Below are 20,781 nucleotides of genomic sequence, written 5' to 3' on the forward strand. Positions count from 1 at the left end.
CGGTGAGAGTTGTGACTTTTAGCAGAACTGAGGAAGGTGGATCCTAAGCCACATTGAGGGAAGCTGAGCAGCCCTCCAGTGTGGCGGAATTGCCAGAAAGGCGTAGGAATTGGGGATTCAGATACCCCTGGAAATAGAGGATGCTGGTAGGGTGAAGAATGGGAAAATGGGCTATAAGACTTTAAGAAGCACTTAGATTCCCACTCTTCTCTGAAACAGTATAGCAAGAATTTGGTGTGTCGGGGAGCCACATTGAATGTTAGGTCCTTCTCTGTTATGCTCTACCTTCTACCCCTGGTTCTACCCAGAACCTCCCAACTAGATTCATGTACTTTCTAGGCTGGAAATCAGAACTTTGGGAGATCTGATCAATTCAAGAGAAGAGACCAATGAGACTGACATCTTAGATTTTTCATCACATAAATGGCTCAACATAGAAACTCCCACTGTGCACAGAGAGCTTCATTCTTTTTTCTTCATTCTTCATTCTCTTGCTTTGTCGTGTTCACTCGATAAAACACAAGCTCTGATTAAACATAGCTCTTTGCCTCCTATATGCCTGCATCCATGCTACCAAAAGTAGGATGGGGAAAAAGCACACTGCCCTGCAGAATTATCTCCCTTTATGTTTATGATCAGTAACTTCAAGTAGGCCTGTCATGCTTCCCGACAGACATACTGGGCCCCCGTCACGCCCCACTTTTGTAAACTGCTGCTCTGTACCTTTTATCTCTCTCCTTTACTTTTTTATTTTTTATTTTTATTTTTTTATGGCCATACCTGCGGCATATGGAATTTCCCAGGGTAGAGGATGAATCAGAGCTGCAGCTGCTGGCCTACACCAGAGCTTACAATAATGCGGGATCCTTAACCCACTGAGTGAGGCCAGGGATTGAACCTGCATCTTCATGGATACTATTGGGTTCTTAACCCACTGAGCCACAATAGGAACTCCCCTTCTCTCTTCTTAAACCTCCAGTATCTCCAGTCCTCACCACACTGATTGATTTTGCCCTTTGCTGGGATAACTATGGTCCAGAGAGCAGCTGTGCCTTCAGCCTGGGTACCAGAATAAGACACAATTCTACCTCTTCTGTTCTGAGGAGCAGAGTATTTGTACAATCTTTTTTTTTTGGTCTTTTTGTCTTTTCTAGGGCTATGCCTGCAGTACATGGAGGTTCCCAGGCTAGGGGTCCAACTGGAGCTGTTGCCGCCGGCCTACGCCAGAGCCATGGCAACTCGGGATCCAAGCCGCGTCTGAGACCCACACCACAACTCATAGCAACGCCAGATCCTTAACCCACTGAGCGAGGTCAGGGATGGAACCCGAAACCTCATGGTTCCTAGTCGGACTTGTTAACCACTGCGCCATGAGAGGAACTCCTATTTGTACCATCTTAAATGTTTCTCCAGGAGAAGTTAACTAGGTGCAGGAGAAATCACAGAAACTCTCTACAAGTTGTACAGCACCTTGGCTGGATTATCAAAATGAACACCTCCAGCGAGGGGCATTTGGAAATTGTGTCCTTCATACATGTGACCTGAGAAAGGTATGTCACTTACAAGTGTCTTAGAGATGATTGTTCCGAATCTAACCATGAGTTATTCACCAGGCAAACCCCACATGGAGTATATTCTATTCAAAAAGGGATTTCCAGGAGTTCCCTGGTGGCCTTGCAATTAAGGATTTGGCATGGTCACTACTGTGGCTCAGGTTCGATCCCTGGCCTGAGAACTTCTGCATGCTGTGGGTGTGACCTGAAAAAATAACAAGGAACAAAATGAGTTTCCTTGTGCTTTTACAAATGTAAATGTCGTAAAAGACAGAGACTGAGACAAGATATTCCAAGCTAGGGGTGACTAAAAGATTATGACAACTAAATACAGTATTTGGCTGGATCCCTTACTAGAGGGAAAGAAATTAGTAATACAAAACAAAGCAGATTACAAAAAAAAAAAAAATTCCAGGCAGTTACGAAGTACAGGAGAAGCAACAAGTTGAATAGGAAAATGTGATTATAAAACACTTATCAGGTAACAGTCTTTACAGTCATGATAAATCACTATTTTTTATAACCAGAATCTGTGATGTAAATCTATTGAGAGAATGATGGAGTATAGTGAGATGTAAGAACTATATCCTCAACAATTACAACCCGAACTCAATAGACTCAACAGAGTCTATCTAAAATTATTAACTCCTTGAAGAGCAATATAAGCATATGTGTTAGATCCCATTGGTTATCTGTGAAACAGCCAGCCTCTTTCTTCAGATTTTGTTCAGCATTTCCTCCTTCTATTGGCTGTGAATGGCAGGGGACATCTCCCCTCAGGAGGTTACTCTGAAAGTTTGTGCTGAGTTGGGCTGGGGCCCAGTACCTGGGCCTGGAAAAACCACCCCTTGCCTGTCTGAGACTTAAGTTATTCTTGGGCCCTGGAACTTTTGGGTTGGTTTGTCTTGTGCTAATAAAAGGGTAGATAATTTAAAAAACTTTGTCTTGTAAAATGTCCCCCAATATTGATGTATATGGTTGGTTACTTCCTCTGGGTATTGACCTGTTCCTCTTTTCTCTGTATTTGCTGTATCCTAGAAGTTTGTCTAGGAAGTTTGATTAGGTTCTGGCACATATTTCCAGCAAAAATGTGTCATGGTGATGTTGTATCTTTCATATTGCATTTCAGAAAGTACTTAATGCTAAGACACCCTGCTGTTAAATGATGCTAAGCTTGATTGCTTGGTTAAGGTGGTGACCATTAGACCTTTCTATTGTAAAGGTCCCTTTCTGTTTGAAATCACTATGGACTCTATGGCAGGATACTTTAGCATCATGCTAGGTTTTTTTTTTTTTTTTACTACCCCACAATCTTTTGTCTAATGGTTTTTAACATCCATTAATGATTTTTGCTGAAACTGATCATTGGAGATTGTGAGAGAGTACTTTTGCAATTGTCATTTTTTCTATGTTTATTAGTCTGTATTCTTCCATAAAGATCTTTTTATCCTCTTTATTCTATCACTATGGACTTCTGTTTTTTTAGGAAAAAAATGCCATTCAATATATTATAATCAATTATAGTTCTTCTTATTATTAATTTTTCCCACCTTTGGCTACTGGAATGGCCAATTTTCCCTTTCAGTCTGGCTCCTAGGTCCTCTGGCCATGTCCTAATTAGTCTTTGATCATATTTGTGTTTTCTGGCTGATACTTCCCATCCCTATCCCTGAAATCAATCGGTTCTCCAAGGAGCCATGGTGTGGGGAATAATATTTATTTATTTATTTTCTTTTTTGGCTACCCCACGACACATGGAGTTCTCGGCCTAGGGATCAGATCTCCATTGCAGTTGCCACCTACACGGCAGCTGCAGCAGTTCAGATCCTTTAACCCACTGTGCCAGGCCAGGGATTGAACCTGTGTCCTGGCACTGCAGAGCTGCCGCCGATCCTGTTGCGCCACAGCAGGAACTCCAGGAATAATATTTAGAAGCTTCTGAGAGCTGGGACCCAGATGTCTTGTGTAAGTTTGAACTCTAGTTCATGACTGAGGGGCTGTTGGACTTTTTTCTGGCTTTCCAACTCTCTTCATGTGGAAACCCATACTGTATGATAATACAGATCTCTGTGATCTTGGTGCTGAAAGATGGTGATCAAGAGGCATCCATTGTTGATTCTCATTTGACCTTGTAGCCATCATGTTTTTTGTTTTTGTTTTTGTTTTGTTTTTAGTATAAGAAAAGATTAAATAATCTGTGATTGGCTGACATGCCTAATTCATACAGCCATCTCATTCCAAATAACTGACAGCGTGCCTGACGTATGGAAGGTTTTCAATAAGAGCTTTTTGAAGAAATAAATTACTAAAGCGCCTTTGTGTAAGTGGTTATTGCCTTATCATAATTCAAGCTGTAACTTAATGTCACCAAAGACTAAGCAGTAAATATATAGAGATTCATGAGCTATAAATTGTAAAAACAACCCTCACTACATACTAAAATACAGACAAATAATATATACGGATCCTAGTTTGTTTATAAATTGAAGAAACTCTTCCCACAGTGATAGGATTGCTTTAAAGACATGCAGAAAAGATTATCTTGAGTTAAGTAAATGTATATCAGTAGGTAAACGCTTGTCATTAGCAAGAAAAGAAAGAACAACGTGAGAAGCAGCAAGTTTAGTCTTTCTTTTTTGGTGAGGAAGAGGGAAAAATTAGGTGTTGTTTACAACTTTATTTTACTTGTGCCTGAATTTTAAGCAAGTGACATTTCTAAGAAAAAAAAATGGTATTTTCAAGTGAGAGAGCACATTAGCCATGGAAACAAAGGGAAAAAACAAAGATGAATTGAGTCATTTTAGGTCTTCTAGCTGGATGCACTGTAGACCCCAAAACCAGTTCACTATGTTCTTATTGGGATCCACTGGAGTTCTTCTGACTTTTTCTGGTATGAGAGTGATCCAGAGAGGGGGTGAGCCCTGTTTAAATCTTACTTCATTTGAAAAAAGATTCATACAGATTCACCAATTATGTTTTAATAGTTTCCATATTTGGCTTATCATTTTCTCTCCCTCCATATATGTGTGTGGGTGTTTGTCTAGATGTATGTACATATATGCGTACACTTTTTTTTCTGAGCCCTTTGAGAGTAAATTGCAGACATCATGTCCTATCACGCTTAAATACTTCCATGGGTATATCCAAGAATAAGAATATTTTCTTATGTAACTTCAATATAATTGTCAATTTCAGGAAATTTAGCATTGACCCAATACTGTTTTCTAATTTATAGTCTATATTCCAGTTCCACCAATTATCCCATTAATATTGTTTTTAGCTATTTTTATTTCCAACCCAGAACCACATATTGCATTTAATTTTCACATCTCTCTGGGGTCCTTAAATTTGGAACACTCCCTTAGTCTTTCATAACTTTGACATTATGTAACCTGGGTTTCTGTGTTTCCTTGTTATTAGATTGAGATTATACATTTTAGCCAAGAATATCCCATAAGTGATTTGTGTCCTTTTCAGTGCATTTTACCGTGAGGCCTACATTGTGGGTTGATTTTATCCCATTATTGATGATGTGAATATTGATCATTTGGTTAAGGTGGTGTCCATCATATTTTTCCACCATTAAATTACAATTTTTCCTTTTATAATTAATAAGTACTTTTTTGTGGGAGATATTTTGAGTTTATGCAAATATCCTGTTCCTTTCTTGCCTGAATTATCTCTCTAATTTTTTAATAGAGATAATTATCTATTTATCTATCTATCCATCCATCCATCCATTCATCTAATCTATGGAGCATAAGAAACCCTGAATCAAGCTTTATAATTCTACTAAATTATCCTGGGCAGGTGAAATGGCTGCAGAATGCCAGCAAACTTCAGACTATTAATTCAGTAGATGGACAAGCCAATCAGGTGAAAGCTGCTAGATATTTTTAAACAGAGCCATAAACAAAACCAGGGGAAGAAAGAATAAATTTAGGCTGAGACCAGAGCTTCTAAGTCCTCAGATCACAATTGTCCCACTACTCAGAGCCAGGCGAATCTTGATTAAGATGACCCTTGAGGTGATGCAACTTTATTCCTGGGACTCAGAACTCTCTTTTGAGTTCCTGAATGTTTATTTGCAAAATATACTTAGTTTCCAAGGCTGCGATTCTTTCCTGGGGGGAAACTTCACCTCTTCCTGAAGACCCTGAGAAGAGTGCTGGCCACATCCACTCTGGTGCCCTCCAGTGCCTGGTAGTGAAGGGCAGAGAGGTCCCTGGCTTCACCTGGACGGCGGGATTTGGGTTTTCTTGGGCTCACTGTGTATGGTGCATTTATACCACATCTCAAATGAAAACATTGGTTTGTATACATTGGTCCTGTGTGGTGTGGGTCCTTGACATAGCTCATAAGAAAAGATGACCATTCAGAAGAAAGATCTCAAATTGGGTGATTTGTTAGTGACAAACTCCTGCTGGGCTTTCCTAAGTATCTGTGGCCCCAGGACAGAATTATTTTCATAGCTAAATAACAGTACAGTTATTTTCATTCATTTCTCCCCTGGCAAGGAAAATTAATGCCTACTGGCTTGCATGGAAACTTATGTTCAAAGAAAATGTCTATAGCACTAGTCATAAAGAACTCTGACGGTCAGAGTAAGTGTTCTTTAAGCTAAAAAATAACTGTTATGATGGCAAGAGACTATAATCTACTTTCATTGAAATATAATTAGCATAAAATGAAATGCACATATCTTGAGCATTTGATTATTTTTGACAATAATTATATACATGTGTGCACCATTGCCAAGACAAGTTATGGACAATTTTAATCATTCCAGGAGGGGTTCCTCTTGTGGCGCAGTGGTTAACAAATCTGACTAGGAACCATGAGGTTGCGGGTTCCATCCCTGGCCTTGCTCAGTGGGTTAAGGATCCGGCGTTGTCGTGAGCTGTGGCATGGGTCGCAGACACAGTTCGGATCCCACGTTGCTGTGGTGCTGGCATAGGCTGGTGGCTACAGCTGCAATTAGACCCCTAGCCTGGGAACCTGCATATGCTGCGGGAGCGGCTCAAGAAAAGGCAAAAAGACAAAAAAAAAAAATCCCTCCAGAGAGTTCCTTCTGTTCTCTTCCAGTCAATACTCACCACCCAGAAGTAGATACTGTTCTCATTTCTTCCACTATCTCTCCCTGCAAGGTATTCTCATCACTATTTGAACTTGTTTCTCAGAAGGTTGGCTTTGCCTGTTTTTGATCTTCATATAAAGTGAATCATACTCTTTTTGGTGGTCCATTTTCTTTCTTTCCTTTTTTATTTTTATTTTTGTTTTGCTTTTTAGGGCCACATCCATGGCATATGGAGGTTCCCAGGCTAAGGGTTGAATCAGAGCTACAGCTGCCAGCCACAGCCACAGCAGCGCCAGATCCGAGCCCCATCTGGGACCCACACCACAGCTCATGGCCAGATCCTTACCCCCACGAAGTGAGGCCAGGGATCGAACCCATAACCTCATGGTTCCTAGTTGGATTCGTTTCCGATGCGCCATGAGGGAACTCCTGGGGGTACAGTTTCTTAACTCAATGTCTGTGAGATTCATCTGTTTGTTTTTTTAATTGCTATGTAATATTCTCCAAAATTATTTTGAAGCAAATTCCAGACAGCAAATCATTCCATTCATAAATATTTCAGTATGTAACTCTAAAAGGTAAGTAGTTTAAAAAGACCCTACATTATCACATCTCAAAGAAATCAGCACAGATGTTCTGACATACTTCTTACCCTCTGTCTGGAAGGGATGTTAGGGGTTGTGGTTCAGGCTGGGTCAGGAACACAGGGGATTGGGGGCTTGTCCAGGGCAGAGGGGCACAGAGTGGGAGGAAACATTTATGAACTCTCAGGGGGATGCTGGGGAAGAGAAGGCACAAATAGTGAGAGAGAGGAGAGGATGACATCATCCTGTGGTTCAGGTTGGGTTGTGAACAGTGGGGCTTGGGGCTTGCTGGAATGTACATGGAATGAGTGAGTGACAATATCATTGCCCTGTTTTCTACTCCTTCTGCCTTTTATTCTTGGGCTTCCCGCCCCTGAACCATATTCCTTAAGAAGCATTTTTTTTTCTCCTGATGTGTGTTTACAATGCTTGAAGATTCAAGGAGCCTGCCTTTGGGCACACAGTATTGCTCAGCCCCAAATACTTTTCTTCTCTTTTGTTTAAACATGGGTCTTATTCACAAACCCACCCCCTCTTTTTGTGGGGATTTAATTTTGACTATAAGAGATTGGTCCTAGTCCCAGATTATCGTGAATCTGTCTGCATACTGTCTTCTCTTGTTCATTAAAAAAAAACATGCTTTCCATCTTAATTTTCTATTCCAAAAATGGTGTCTGTCAGCCCAATCCAACATGCAAATCACTGACAGCACATTTCATGTGTTTGGTCTATTTCCCTGTGCCTCTCTCTCTCTCTCCAGCCCTCCTGCTGTTTCCCTGCCTGTGTGTTCTTTTATTCCGTTGATAGCTTTCATTTTGGTCTCCCCTTCGCATCTGGCCCTTCAAGCTGGGCTGCGGTTCTGCACTGCGGCTGGGCCGTTCAGCGATTGGACTCTTTCCAGCCCCCACCAAATGCCGTCTCTTTCTGTAGCAGAAAGATGAGCTTAGGATGTCTTTCTTATGGTGCCTCGAATGATATATTTTGCTTTAGGTGCAAAAGCCCATGCCAGCTTGAAATGGCTTGATTTTTGTTGTTATTTGTGATTATATAGATGAAAAGACAAGATTCCTCTTTTCGAGAAACAGCAAAACTATCAACATATGTAATTATATGTAAAATATATAATGGGGAATAGAGGACATGAGGTATGTGGTATATATGTAGAAAAAAATTCAGTGTACAGCTGGGGCTGGGACAGCTGCAGAGAATGAGGTGAGGTAATATGCATCCCTACACCCCAAGATAGGTATTTGCAAATTTCCTTTAACAATAAAGGATCTTTTTACAGACTGGTATCAGTTGAGATGGGCTAGGGTGTGCTGCAGTAACAAGCAGCCCACTGTATTTCAGTGGTGTAAGGCAGTAAAGGTTTATTTCTTACTCAGATGCATATCCTTGGTGGGTTTTGGGACTCTGTTCTGCATCACTATTTTCATGATGGAACTCTGAGTGACACAGTATCCCCCACCTGGAATGTTGCTGATCACTGTATCAGAAGGAAAAGAAAGCATAGCAAAGCTCGCATAAGCTCTTAAAACTTCATCCACCAATAATATATTCACTTCTGCTCTTATTGGCCAAAGGAATGATTCCAACAGCACGGGGATATATATCTTATCATTCAGAGATTAATTTATTTATCCTAGAGTGTAGAATCTGGACTTAAGCCACATCTTACGATTCTATATCTAATGCTTTCCCTCCTGTACCGCAGCTGTCCCAAATGATCCTTGTTGTAGTATTGTTTCATTTACTTATTCTTTCTATAGTTTTTTGTTCTATTGCTAAGGCTAAAATATTCCCTTGTTTGTATTTCATCAGTATGGCCAGGTACCTCATGTACAAAGAATGTATTTGTTTAGCAGGCCTATTTATACTCGTACACATGTGTATTTTCAATTTCTTCCTTTCCAGTTCAGAAAACTCTGTTGGTAATGAATTTTTCATTAAAGCAGTGCAAGATTGGAAAATAAAATATGCTTCAACACATTTTCTAAAATAATCAACACAAATCCAATGTGAGAATCAAACAATTATTACCTTCAGAATTAGCCCTGGTTATTAAAATGCAATTATACTTGGAAAAGTGACTCAGCAGGAGGCCATGTTTATTTTTTTCCCCTCATTTTCACAGTAAATTTTCTCTGTGTAGCGGCCATTGCCTCCACACTCTCCTCCTAATCTCTGAACAATACTCAAGGATAAAATTATTTCTTCCTCTATTGATTTCAAAGATACCAATCAGACATGGTCTCATATGGCCTGCAGATGTGTTTTATGTGGTTCACAGTGTTTACAATTAAAAATATTCAATGACAACACTTAAAAATCTTCCACACAAGTTTGGATTTGCACCTTCTCTCGGAAAACTGGAAACTGTGGCAACTCTGGCCTCCATTCCCCTGTGGAAGCACTTGCCTGAGCAGCGGCTGCCCCTTTAGTAAGGCCACATGCTCTGCCAACAGATCCCCACTGAACATGCACCCCCATCCTGGACCTCTTCACTCATTTGAGATTCCCAAGTAAGGCAGAGAGGGATTGGGTGGGGCCTTTCTCAATATCCTTCCCTCCCTGATTCTCTGCAGCTGTCTTAGCCCTAGCTGTCCGAAGCCTCTTGCTGCCCTGAGCTGCTCTGCAGGGGAGCCTCCCTGAGAGCCTCCTGCAGGCTGAGGGCCAGATGCCAGAGTAGGAGGTACCAGTAGAGGACTAGGCAGGACTCAGCCCTGCAGTGTGTCCTGTCCCTTGGTTCCTGTTACAGATTTCAGGTGCTGTCCAGCTCCTACGTGGAGCCCTGGCTTGCCTTTCTGCTTCCAGCCTTTTTACAGGGACAGTCCACCCCTTGTTTGGTCCCATGAGGTACAGAGCTGGCTGTAACCTTTCCTCACCTCACCGCCTGGCCATATCCTCTGGCTCTATCCACTCCTTGGGCCCCCAAGTGGGCTTGGCACTGCCTAAAATGTTAGTTATTTGCATAGAAAATGTTGGCAATTGGGGGAGTTGCCTTCATGGCTCAGCAGTTAACGGACCCGACTAGCATTCATGAAGATGTGGGTTCTATCCCTGGCCTTGCTCAGTGGGTTAAGGATCTGGTGTTGCCGTGAGCTGTGGTGTAGGTCCCAGACGCAGCTCAGATCCCACATTGCTGTGGTTGTGGTGTAGGCTGGCAGCAACAGCTCCAATTGGACCCCTAGCCTGGGAACCTCCATATGCTGCAAGTGCAGCCCTAAAGAAGACAAAAAGACCAAAAAAAAAAAAAAAAAAGGAAAATGTCAGTAATTGGGTCTTTGCCTCAGGAAGCCAGGTGAATAACTAGCCAATGGCACAGAATAGAGTCCAGAAACTGACCCATGCATATACAGCCACCTGATTTATGGCAGAGGTGACCCTGGGATGTAGAGTAAGATGGTCTTTTTAATAAAAGTGTTGGGTCAACCACATATTTCTATGGGGAAAAACAGTCTATCTTTACTTCACATATATGCAAAAATCCAGGTGGATTTCAGATCTGAAACAGAAGGGGCCTCTGGAAGATTACAGGAACATCCTCATGACCCATTTATTTCATTTAGTCTTTTTTTAGAGTCATTCAACATAGTGGAATTGAGAACTTACTGTGTACTTGACTCTGTGCTGCGGGGCAGGGATATGAGTCAAAAAGACAGTCCCTTCCCTGGAAGAGCATGCAGTTTAGTGAAGAGAACAGGTGACTATGACCAAGTGTGATGAGAATTATATCAGTGTGCTCTGGGAACCAGAGATGGGGGTACCCAGTGCAGCCCAGGGGAGGGAGGAGGGAGGGATTCTGGGAGGAGGTGATGGTATATGAGGGAGGGGCTAGCCAGGAGGAGTGGGGTAAAAAGCATGCCAGGCTGATAAACCAGTATCTCCAAAGGCAAGGAGAAACAGGGCATAAGGATTGCCACCTGTATCTTTAAAACGTGTAGAAGTTCACTTGTTTTTTGGATTCTTGTAGAGAAATATTACATTCAGCACATTCACCATGAAGTGCTGGTTAAGGCTGGGTCTTATCCTAGTTACACAGATGAAGACAGGTTAAACTGGAGCCCTTGGATGATTTATCAAGTCCACCTAGCTGGACAGTGAAGACAGTAAAATTAGAACCCAGGACTTTGGATGCCTGCTTTTATACTCTTTCTGCTGTGCCAAGTGGCTGCCAATTCTGCTCCGGACAGGCCCTTGGGACATCACAAAACCCTGTAGGCTTTGAGAGCAAGAGGAAGGATGCTCTGAGCATACAATTAGCCAGTTAGTGCCTTCAGGCTTCCTGGCATAGTTAGTTTAGTTAAACCTAGGGGTTTGGCACGGGGCCGGTTATATGGACAGAGACGCAGAGGACCAGAGCCACAGATGTGCTGAATCCAAAGCGTCTATTTTACACCCAGTAATTCATTGTTGGCAGGCGGCTCTAGAAGAAAATGCACACTCAGACGCTCTACTGAGCACCTGCCGCTAGGTGGAGCTCGGATGCAGGCATAACTGGGAGGGTTTGCATTGGCTGCCCCTGCACAGAAGCTACATGAAGGTACTGGCATCTCTAACAGAAAACACGATGGAGAGGGGTGGGGGGACCTGTACACATTAAAGATGACCATATCCACATGTGGGCCTGCCAATATCAGCCTCTGTGCCTTTTCAAGTCTTGGGCTGAATGTCAAGTTGTCCTTGTGAGGTCTGTATGCACTGAAACTAGCAGGGAAATGGCAAGTAAGAAGCATAGGCTCTTCTCCCTGCCCTGTCTGCCTTTACCTGTGGAGGCCACACACAGCTGTATTTGGAATCTGGAAAGCATATGCTCCCCTCTCCTCCCGGTGTGTAAACACAGCCCTACACCCACAAGACCCTAAATACACATGGTACAAATTGGCACCAATTTCTGCTGGTGAAATTCTGGATGGTCTCATCAGACCTATTTTCCTTTTCTAATGTTCTGTTTTGCTCTCCATTGGGCAATCCATGTGGATGACAAGCAAACCTCTTGGCACTTTGATACCTCAGTTTTCACCTCTCTGATGGGGGGATGGTTACAACTTGGACCTCCTAGAGCATCAAGCAAAAGAACAGAACCAAGAGAGCTTTGCAGGCCGTAAAATGCGCCATGTGCTTTTTGTGGCTCTACCTGTGGTGTCAGGTCTTGTTATGCTGTTCACTCCTCTTCCTACTTCTGGATAGCCTTTATCATGTGCCAGGCATGGTGCTAAGTGTTTCCTCATTCAAAAAATCCCCCCAATCTCCCCAAACCTTGTAAAGCAGTGTTCTAGACTAGGGGCAGAAGGGGGCTTCAAGCCTAGGTTTGGAGCTTCAAGACTGAGCCCCCTCCCCAGTACCCGAGATGCCTTATTCCGATCAAAGACAAATTGCTGTGATGGGAAACCATGTGCCTTATTTTCCATATTTTAATTTATTACCAGATGGAGGCTTCAGAGTGGTTTTCCCTGTGGCTCTCACCTCCATTTATACTCACTTGCAGCCTCAAGGCTCCTCTTTGGGCTCAGCTGTACTTCACTTCCATCTGCTTCTCCTTCCTGGGATGGAGTGGAAGAGAAGATGGTGATGGGCAGAGCTGGGAAGGCAGGATGGGAGAGCCCTACCCTGTATGTGTCCTGATGCAGGGAGGGTGGGTGAGGTGAGAGGTTACCCCACCCCCAGGCACCACTTGGCCTCCTTAGGGATAGTGACACTTCCTGGTATTTTTATCAGAGTCCTCTTCGGGCCCTGTTGAGTGGAGTGATGCTGGGCACACAGAATTAGAAAATATAAGGCATTCTTCCTGGGGTGATAGCCTCCTCACTGCCTCAGAGCTGTTGTGGGCCAGTGAGGTGGACCCTCCCTCCTTTTGCTTCTCTGAAAGGCTCCTGGCCTCTGGGAGGTCCGGCTGCCTCCCAGATCTCAGGGCTTCATCTAGGTGATGAAGGTCTGTATCAGGTGGGCCTGGGACCTGGTGCTTTTTCAGTTTTTTATAATTTCACAGAGAGGTGCCTGTTTTAACAAGGATCATGGTTAGCATTTGAATTTTAAATTCATTAGGAAAGAGTGAGGGGTGTGAGAAGGGGAGATGTGTTCTGTAAATATATCAAGTTATGGTACCAGCACTGAGTGACAGGACGGAAGCCAGCTGGACAAAAAGACTGCTGCTGGATAGAGCCCCTCTCACCCTAAGGTTCTGGGATTCAATGACCAGATTGCATTCATTTATTTTCATTAAGGTGTGACAGATACATTAATATGTCTATCTTTAGATTTTACACAGAGACTATGAACAAGGCCTCTCTCAGCCAGGTTCTCCAGACAGCAGCTTTAGGAACAAACAAAAGGAGCTGTACCACTGTGGGAAAGTGCTTCCCCAGCTCCCGACTGCTCATTCTAGTAAGTCCAGCCAGCCCTACAGGGAGGAGGTGGCTCTGGTGGGTCAGCCAGGCCAGAGGTGGACCTGGAACCATGGTTCAGGGACACCTCCCTTGAGTGGCTGCTGCCCCTTGAGCCTGATGGGCACCTCTGGCCAAGTGATACAGGAATGAAGTTGGCCCCTCTCCCTGCAGATGTCCTGGGGAAGGAGTGGTTGGGGAAGGAAACCTCCTCTCTTCCCAGGACAACTCCAAAGGCAAATATTTAGTCCATGGTCAGGTCCCAAGTCCCAGTTTCCAATTCAGCAAGTTGGCCTCTGAACATAAGGGCAGTGACGTCAAATGCAAAGAGATTAGGGAATTAACCAATTATTTGCCAAGTGCTTTCCTAGAATCCAGCTGGATTCTAGGCAGGAAAATAAAACATTTGTCAGGTGGCATGTGGTGGTGTTGCTGGCAAAGGATGAGTGCCAGGAGAGGGGGGTTGGTGGCACAGTAGAGCTCAGAGTAGGGGGCACCCCACCTGTGGTGCAAGGGAATGAGGGAGAGCTGATGTTTGGGGAAAAGTTGGAACCAGGGGAGTGATGAAAGCCAGAAGGGCTTCCACACAGAGGAGTGGCTTGTGCAAAAACCTAGGGGTGCCCTGGGCTTAGAGAGTAGCTCTGCCTCTGAGAAGAGAAGCCCGGTGGAGAGATGGGCCATGGGTGGGCCACTTTAGGAGGATTTGGAAAAGGAAGGAATGCCTAAGGGTACACACAATTTTAAGTCAACAGCACCGGTAGAAAACCAAACACTCCCTAGCACATCCCATCTATAGCCCCATGACCACGGGGAGCAGGCTGGCCAGAGGGCATGGCGCAGGGTTGGTTTCCCTGGGGTGGTGAGGGCAGAGGTCCTTTCACACTAGATTAAACATGAATCACTTGCAGGGTCCTTGCCACGCCCAGCCCCGTCTAAAGGTCACTGATCCCAAGTGTCTGGCATTGTGATTTGTAGCTGCTGCTAAGTGGGATGTCTCTAGTCAGGGGTCATCTTAGTGTGATGTTTTCAGGATTGGTCCCTGTGTAAGGGGGGGGGGGCGTCGCAGCCCAAGACAGACCTAATGGGGGAGAAACACAGGGCTGTCAGGAGAGGCCAGAGTGTGGTCAGCATGCTCCTTGCTCTACAAACCTTCCCTGGGTTCTGCTAGGGTTTGGGGTCAAGGAGCCCTCCTCCAGCCTCATAGCAGGGATAGCATCCCTGAGTCCCAGCCACTCCCAGCCTAGCCCCATGGGCCTCATGGGCATGGCTTCCTCCTTGCTGGTCTGGTCAGGTTTGGATAATAGAGTTCCCATTATATCATCCCACCTTCCCTGAGAAGGGCAATTCTGGCAATGATGGCCACGGCACACAAGGTCACGGGAAGGGCACTGGTGTCAGGCTCCAATACTGAATAAGACAGTTGCATCCACTGGGCAAATCACTCAGCTTCTTGAAACCTGTGATTTCTCTTCTGTACAGGGCCAACATCTCCAACTTGCAGGGATAGAGCCCGAATGAGATGATGTGTATAACTCTGAGGTGCAGCCCTAGTGCAGTTCTTCCAGACATGATCTTGCACCTTGCAGTGGACCATTCTTCTGCTACCCTGGGCCAGACATTCAGAAAGTCTCCTTTGACTGGCAGAAGCCTGGTTCAGTCCCAGGGAAACCAGTCCCAGGAAAACCAGCTGTGGCCGGCTTCCTGGGTGCCCTGCTGCTCATGGCCTGCAGAGGGCAGCAGCGGGACGCACGCTGAGTTCAGACCTCTCCCGACCAGACTGGGTGTTTTCCCTGCTGCTTGACATGGAAAGTTATCCATTGCATCCATGAATGCATCTTGGGTCGATTTGTTTTTAAATAGGTGATGTTTGAGATTCCTTTATGAAAGCCCTTCACATCTGGCATTCAAAGAAAATCATCAGTCTAGACTCTCAGGCTGATAGCTGCTTGTATGAAATTTGGGCCTGTTTTCCAGTAAAAGTGCCTGCTTGCTCCCAGCCTAGCTCCCGCCCCCTCTCGCTCCTTCTCTTCGTGTGACCTTTTATCTCAGCGGGAGCCCTGACTAGAAAGAGGGTTCTGGAAATGTGGTGTGTTTCTCATTAAGTTTCTGCAGCAAAAATTCACGCGATACAAAGCTCTTTTTTCCCCTTCTTTCTTTGCCCTGCATATCTGCAATAACGCCTGCTATTTAGGTTTATATTTAATTTGAGACGATTGAAGACCGAAATCTCATTGATACCAAGAGTTTAAAAAAAAAAATCTGTCTCTAGGGTCCTGGTGATATGCTTGGGTCCTTTTTCCTTGGCACTGAGGTGGTCATAGAATTCCAAATACACCCAGTCCTCTGCTGGGGCCTGAAGGACCCCATTGCCTTCTTTTCCCAAATCTGAACATTTCTTTTTTTAAAATTTGAGGCTTTGACTTTGGGAAATTGTAAGGATGGAGGCTGCCAAGTAGGCCCAGGATTCCGTGGAGCCCTAAGGAGCCCCTGGGGACTGGAGTCTCCCAGCTTTCATTGGGGGAGTAGGGGCGCAGGTGAGGATCACTGCTGTGAACCAGGGATGCTCTTTCCTGCATCGGTTGAGAGATCCCCATCTGAAACCTAAGGTCCGTGGCAGCAAAGTTGAGACAGAGGAGGAGAGAGAGAGGAGGCCACAGGTCCTGATGACTCCAAGTTCCCTTTATCTCCTCCTGGGGCCAGTGGCCTATTTCTCCCAGAGGCTGCAAGCCCTCTACTGACTCTGCAAAATGTGGAGCCACATGTCAGAATGTGTGCAGCTGGTGTGTCTCAAAATAGGCTTCATGCCTAAAGCCAAGGCCCCGGGGAGCAGGGATCGAGGCACATCTGTGCAGGTGAGCAGTCTGGTCATGGTGGCGTGAGCCGAGGTTCTCTCTTCACCCAGTCTCTTCACACTCAGTCACTGGGACTCCTCTTGGGCCCTCATTTTGTCCTTGGCAGTGGGAGGGGCTGGCCTGCTTTTCATCTTCCTTTGAAGAGCAGCAGGGTCCTCTGCCTTACAGTTGTTTCTGGGCCTGCCCTTCACTGTGCCCCCTCAGAGGCAGACCTCAGGTGGCCCTGGCTCTTGGCTGACTCACCCTCTCCTCCTGGGGTAGCACGTTGCCCTCTATCACCAGCAGTCATAGAAGCCTTCAGGATCCAGTCTTCAGTTCATAAGCTTCAGTTATGACTGACAGGGTGGAAACAAGGAGTGGGCCGTCCATTCCTGCTCTGAATGCCACTAACTCCTTGGGGCAATTCCCTTCTACCCTCTGCGCTGGTCCTTGTCTTTGCCATCTGGGGTTTGACCTGATGTTTGCTAGACTCCCAGTTCAAAAAGCCTGTGGCAGGGGTTAGTGAACAAGTGCCTGCAGTGGCCTGTTTTACTAAATAAAGCTTAATGGGCACAAAGCCAAGCCCATCATTTCCATACCGTCTGGGGCTGCTTTTGTGCGGTAGCAGCAGAACTGAATAGTCATAACGGAGGCAACGTGGCCTGTGAAGCCTAAGATATTTATCGTCTGGCTCTTTACAGAAAAAATTTACCAACCTCTGGTCTATAGCTTCAATTTTGTTTCATTTTCCCTGGAGTGAGGCAGAGCTGTTCCCAGGCCACAGTCTTTTTGTTTTGTGGTGACAGGTCATTTGAATGAGGCAAAGGGGGCTCTCCCAGGATCCCAGCCAGAGAGCAGGTGAAGCAATCTGTATTAGTCAGCTCTGGCTACTGTAACAAAATACCACAGCCTGGGTGGCTTCAACAACATATATTTTTCTTACAGTTCTGGAGACTGGAAGTTCAAGATCAAGATGCTAGCAAATTCAGTTTCATCCTGAGGCCTCTTCTGTTGGCTTGGAGGCCACCATCTTCCCGTGTCCTCACACAGCCTGGCCTTGGAGTGTGTGTGCATGTGATGGGGGTGTCTTGTGTCTCTTCTTATAAGGACACTAATCTTCTTGGATTAGAGGTCTGCTCTTATGCCCTCATTTAACCTTAACTACCCCCTTACGCACCCAGTCTCCAAATACATTGGGGTTGAATCTTCAGCATATGAATTTTGGGGAGAGACAATTCAGTCTATAATAGAATCCTAACTCTTTTCACAGAAGGCTTTCTAATTATGCCACCCAGACAGATGGGGAAGTATGGCCATGGAGGGTCCGACGCTTATTTTGTATCTTTGGTTGGATTTCCCAGAAGCAAACTGTGAGATAAAAACTTATGTGCCAGCAATGCATTGACAACGGGTTCCCTGGGGATTGTTCAGGGAGTTCTGGAGGAGCAGGGCGAGAGCTCAGGCCCACAGCAGGTGGCTTCATTCTGCCCTTGCAGGGAAGCGCTGGGGTGTGAGTTCCATCTCAGAGCCTGGGACATCCACACCTGTCACTCAGTGGCTAAGGGCTGCCTTGGGGGGAAAGCAGCTCTCGTTGCCTGAGGGCGGTCCTCCAATGGGAGTCTCAGGTGCAAGCGTCAGAGGCAAGATCACATAGAAGCCTGTGGAGGGCTGTGCAGCAGCTGTGAAAGAGCTTGGAGAGCATCTGGGCAGGGCGTTGTCTGTGTGATTACATCTGCACAGAAAAGTCTGAGGCAACAACAAGATGTATATCCAAGAGTGCTGAGGCTCAGTCTGGGAGGAAGGGACTAAACCTTTCCTCCAGACCTGGCACACAGTAGGTGCTCAGTTAGGCTTCAGAGCTGCTTGGAGAGGAGCTGGAGTGATGGGTGACAGGCTGGGTCAGAGTTCTGGCTCTCCTCAGAGCTGCAATACCTGCCTTGAGCCTCACAGTCCGGAAAAGCCTGGGGTTTGACCATTTGCTCCAACGAAGAACTTTTCTGAGTGTGGGTCTCAAAGACTTTCTTTAAAACACAGGGGAGTAGCTTTTCCCCAGCAGTGGTGTGAGGAGAGGGGTTCAGAAACACTGGGGTGTGGTAGGTGGGAACAGAAGATTTGCAGGTAGCTTGAGTGGGATTTTTGTTTCTACCTTGATTTTTCACCCATCTCAGAACAAATGAAACAGTGGCTGACTTTACATGTTTTTGGTCAGTTGTGTCATGTCGCCTCAAAATTTTTTTTTCTCTTTTGGGAATATTGAACTGAGAAACTGTTAGAAATAAAGAGAGTTCAGTAAGGCAGCCAGTCACAAAATAAATGTACAGAAATCAATAGCTCTATTTCCAACAGTAACCACTTAGAAAAAATACTGGAAAAGAAAGACCTCGCTCACAATAGAAACAAAAGATATTTATCACCTCAAAGCAAACTTCTGGGAGAAAACACACGTGCTGCCCTTCCCTCCCTCCGCCCAGGCATCCCTCCGTAGTGGGAGGAAATTGTTATGACTACAGCTTGGATTCCTGGCCTCCACCCCTCAGAGCACAGGGGGCCAGCATTTCTGTGGCTGTCTTAGCGGGAGGTTTTTGTCTCCTCAGAGGCATGTTGAAGATATAAGCTCATGACAGCTGCTCTGGGCAGCTGCCAAAGGGCAGCTGGGCCTGCTGGTTGCCCGTGGTGGTCACTGTGGGTGGTCACCAGAGCCCAGGGCCCGGCCGGAGCAGGGAGACATTGGAGTGGTGCTGTTTCCTGGAGAGCCGGCTGGCTCTGGATGGGTACAGGTTGACCACTGCTCCCACTCAGGGATGCCTCAGTGAACCAGCTGGCCATGCCAGTATGTCTGCAGAACACAAAAGAGGTCACTGATAAGAGTCTCTCCTGTAACCAGGCTGGTGTCCTATCTGGGATGGGGTTAGGTTGAGGAAGAAATCCAGGGCTCTTTGATCCCAGGAACATTCTAAGCAGATCTCCGACTTGGGTGGAAGTGTCACATACATTAGTCAGGATGATTTTCCTTTGCAAATGGCAGATAGCCTAGCTTAACCTGCTCCCTACCCCAAAAAGTGTATGAACCAGACCAAGAGGATCCCACCTGTTTCCCCTAGGTACAGGGCAGACCAGACTGACTGCCCACTGCCAGCCTTTGTGGCTTCCCAAGGAGTCTACTTCACCCATTCTCAGGATGGGCCAGCAAGGAAGAGGTACCAAGGCTACCCAGGGGCACCCTGCTACAGCAACAGAAAAAGAGGTGGGTTACCTCAGTTTCCTTGCCCGGAGGCAGGATGGCTCTGAAATATGTACCCCACAGATATCCTGAAGTTTCTGAGTGGGACTGAGCCCAAGGTGGCCTTTAGCACTTACATGCTCCGCAATGTACCTTCTCTTCTCTTCTCTTCTCTCCTCTCCTCTCCTCTCCTCTCCTCTTCTCCGTCTTACTTCCTCATTCCCCTGCTGATGTGTTCTGGGATGCTTGTCAAATAAACTCTTTGTATATACACCCTCTTTGAAGAAGCCTCAACTGAGAGAGAAAGAGAGAGAAAGAGGAGGGAGAGGAGAGGGAGCAGTGTGTGTAGGTGAGAGAGAGAATGAGAGAGACAGAGAAAGGAACAGAAAAAGGGAAGGAGAGATTTAGCCTCATACAACTGGAATCCAGGCATAGGGTTAGATCCAGAGGACTCAAACAGTGTCATTAGGACTTAATCTCTCTCCTCCTCCCATCACTTGGCTCTGTTTCCTTCCTACACAGAATGTCTCAACACAGTGGTTCCCAGAACTCTCAGGCTTATAGTCTCCCAACTAAACCACCCTAGCAGAAAGAAGGGAATCCAAGCAAATCTTGGAATTGCAAACTACTGACTTGTACACATCAGCCATCACTGAGGCCAGGTGGATGGAATGGTCCAATTGGCCCGTCCTGAGGCATGTGCCTGTGGCTCCCTTTCAGGTCTTCTACACACCCACATTCTCCTTCACCCATCCACGCGGTTTCGTACAGTGTAGAGATCGGAAGCAGGGAAAAGGGACTATGTTTTGGAAGTAGATAAGGGCAGACACTTGCCTGTGTCATGTGCTGATTTGTAGACGGGAGAAGCCTTGGATGCATCTGTACCTCTAGAGTTGGATCACTTGCTAAGTGTCAGACAATATGGGTGACTATTTTCAGAGAATCCGTGGGTAAGCCAGACCACTCTTTTCCTCAAAGTTATGAGACAAGAAAAGAATATCCCAGCTGAAGTACTGCGTCCTTCTGCTTTCTAGTGATTTCTGCTGCTAGTGATTTCTGTGGATGAAAAGAAACTTTGACAAGAAAATAGAAGGTGAGAAGGGGGCTGATGTCTGGAGAGTCACTACTTTGCG

This window comes from Phacochoerus africanus, chromosome 1, assembly GCF_016906955.1.
Source record: "Phacochoerus africanus isolate WHEZ1 chromosome 1, ROS_Pafr_v1, whole genome shotgun sequence".
In the NCBI taxonomy this organism is placed as follows: Eukaryota; Metazoa; Chordata; class Mammalia; order Artiodactyla; family Suidae; genus Phacochoerus; species Phacochoerus africanus.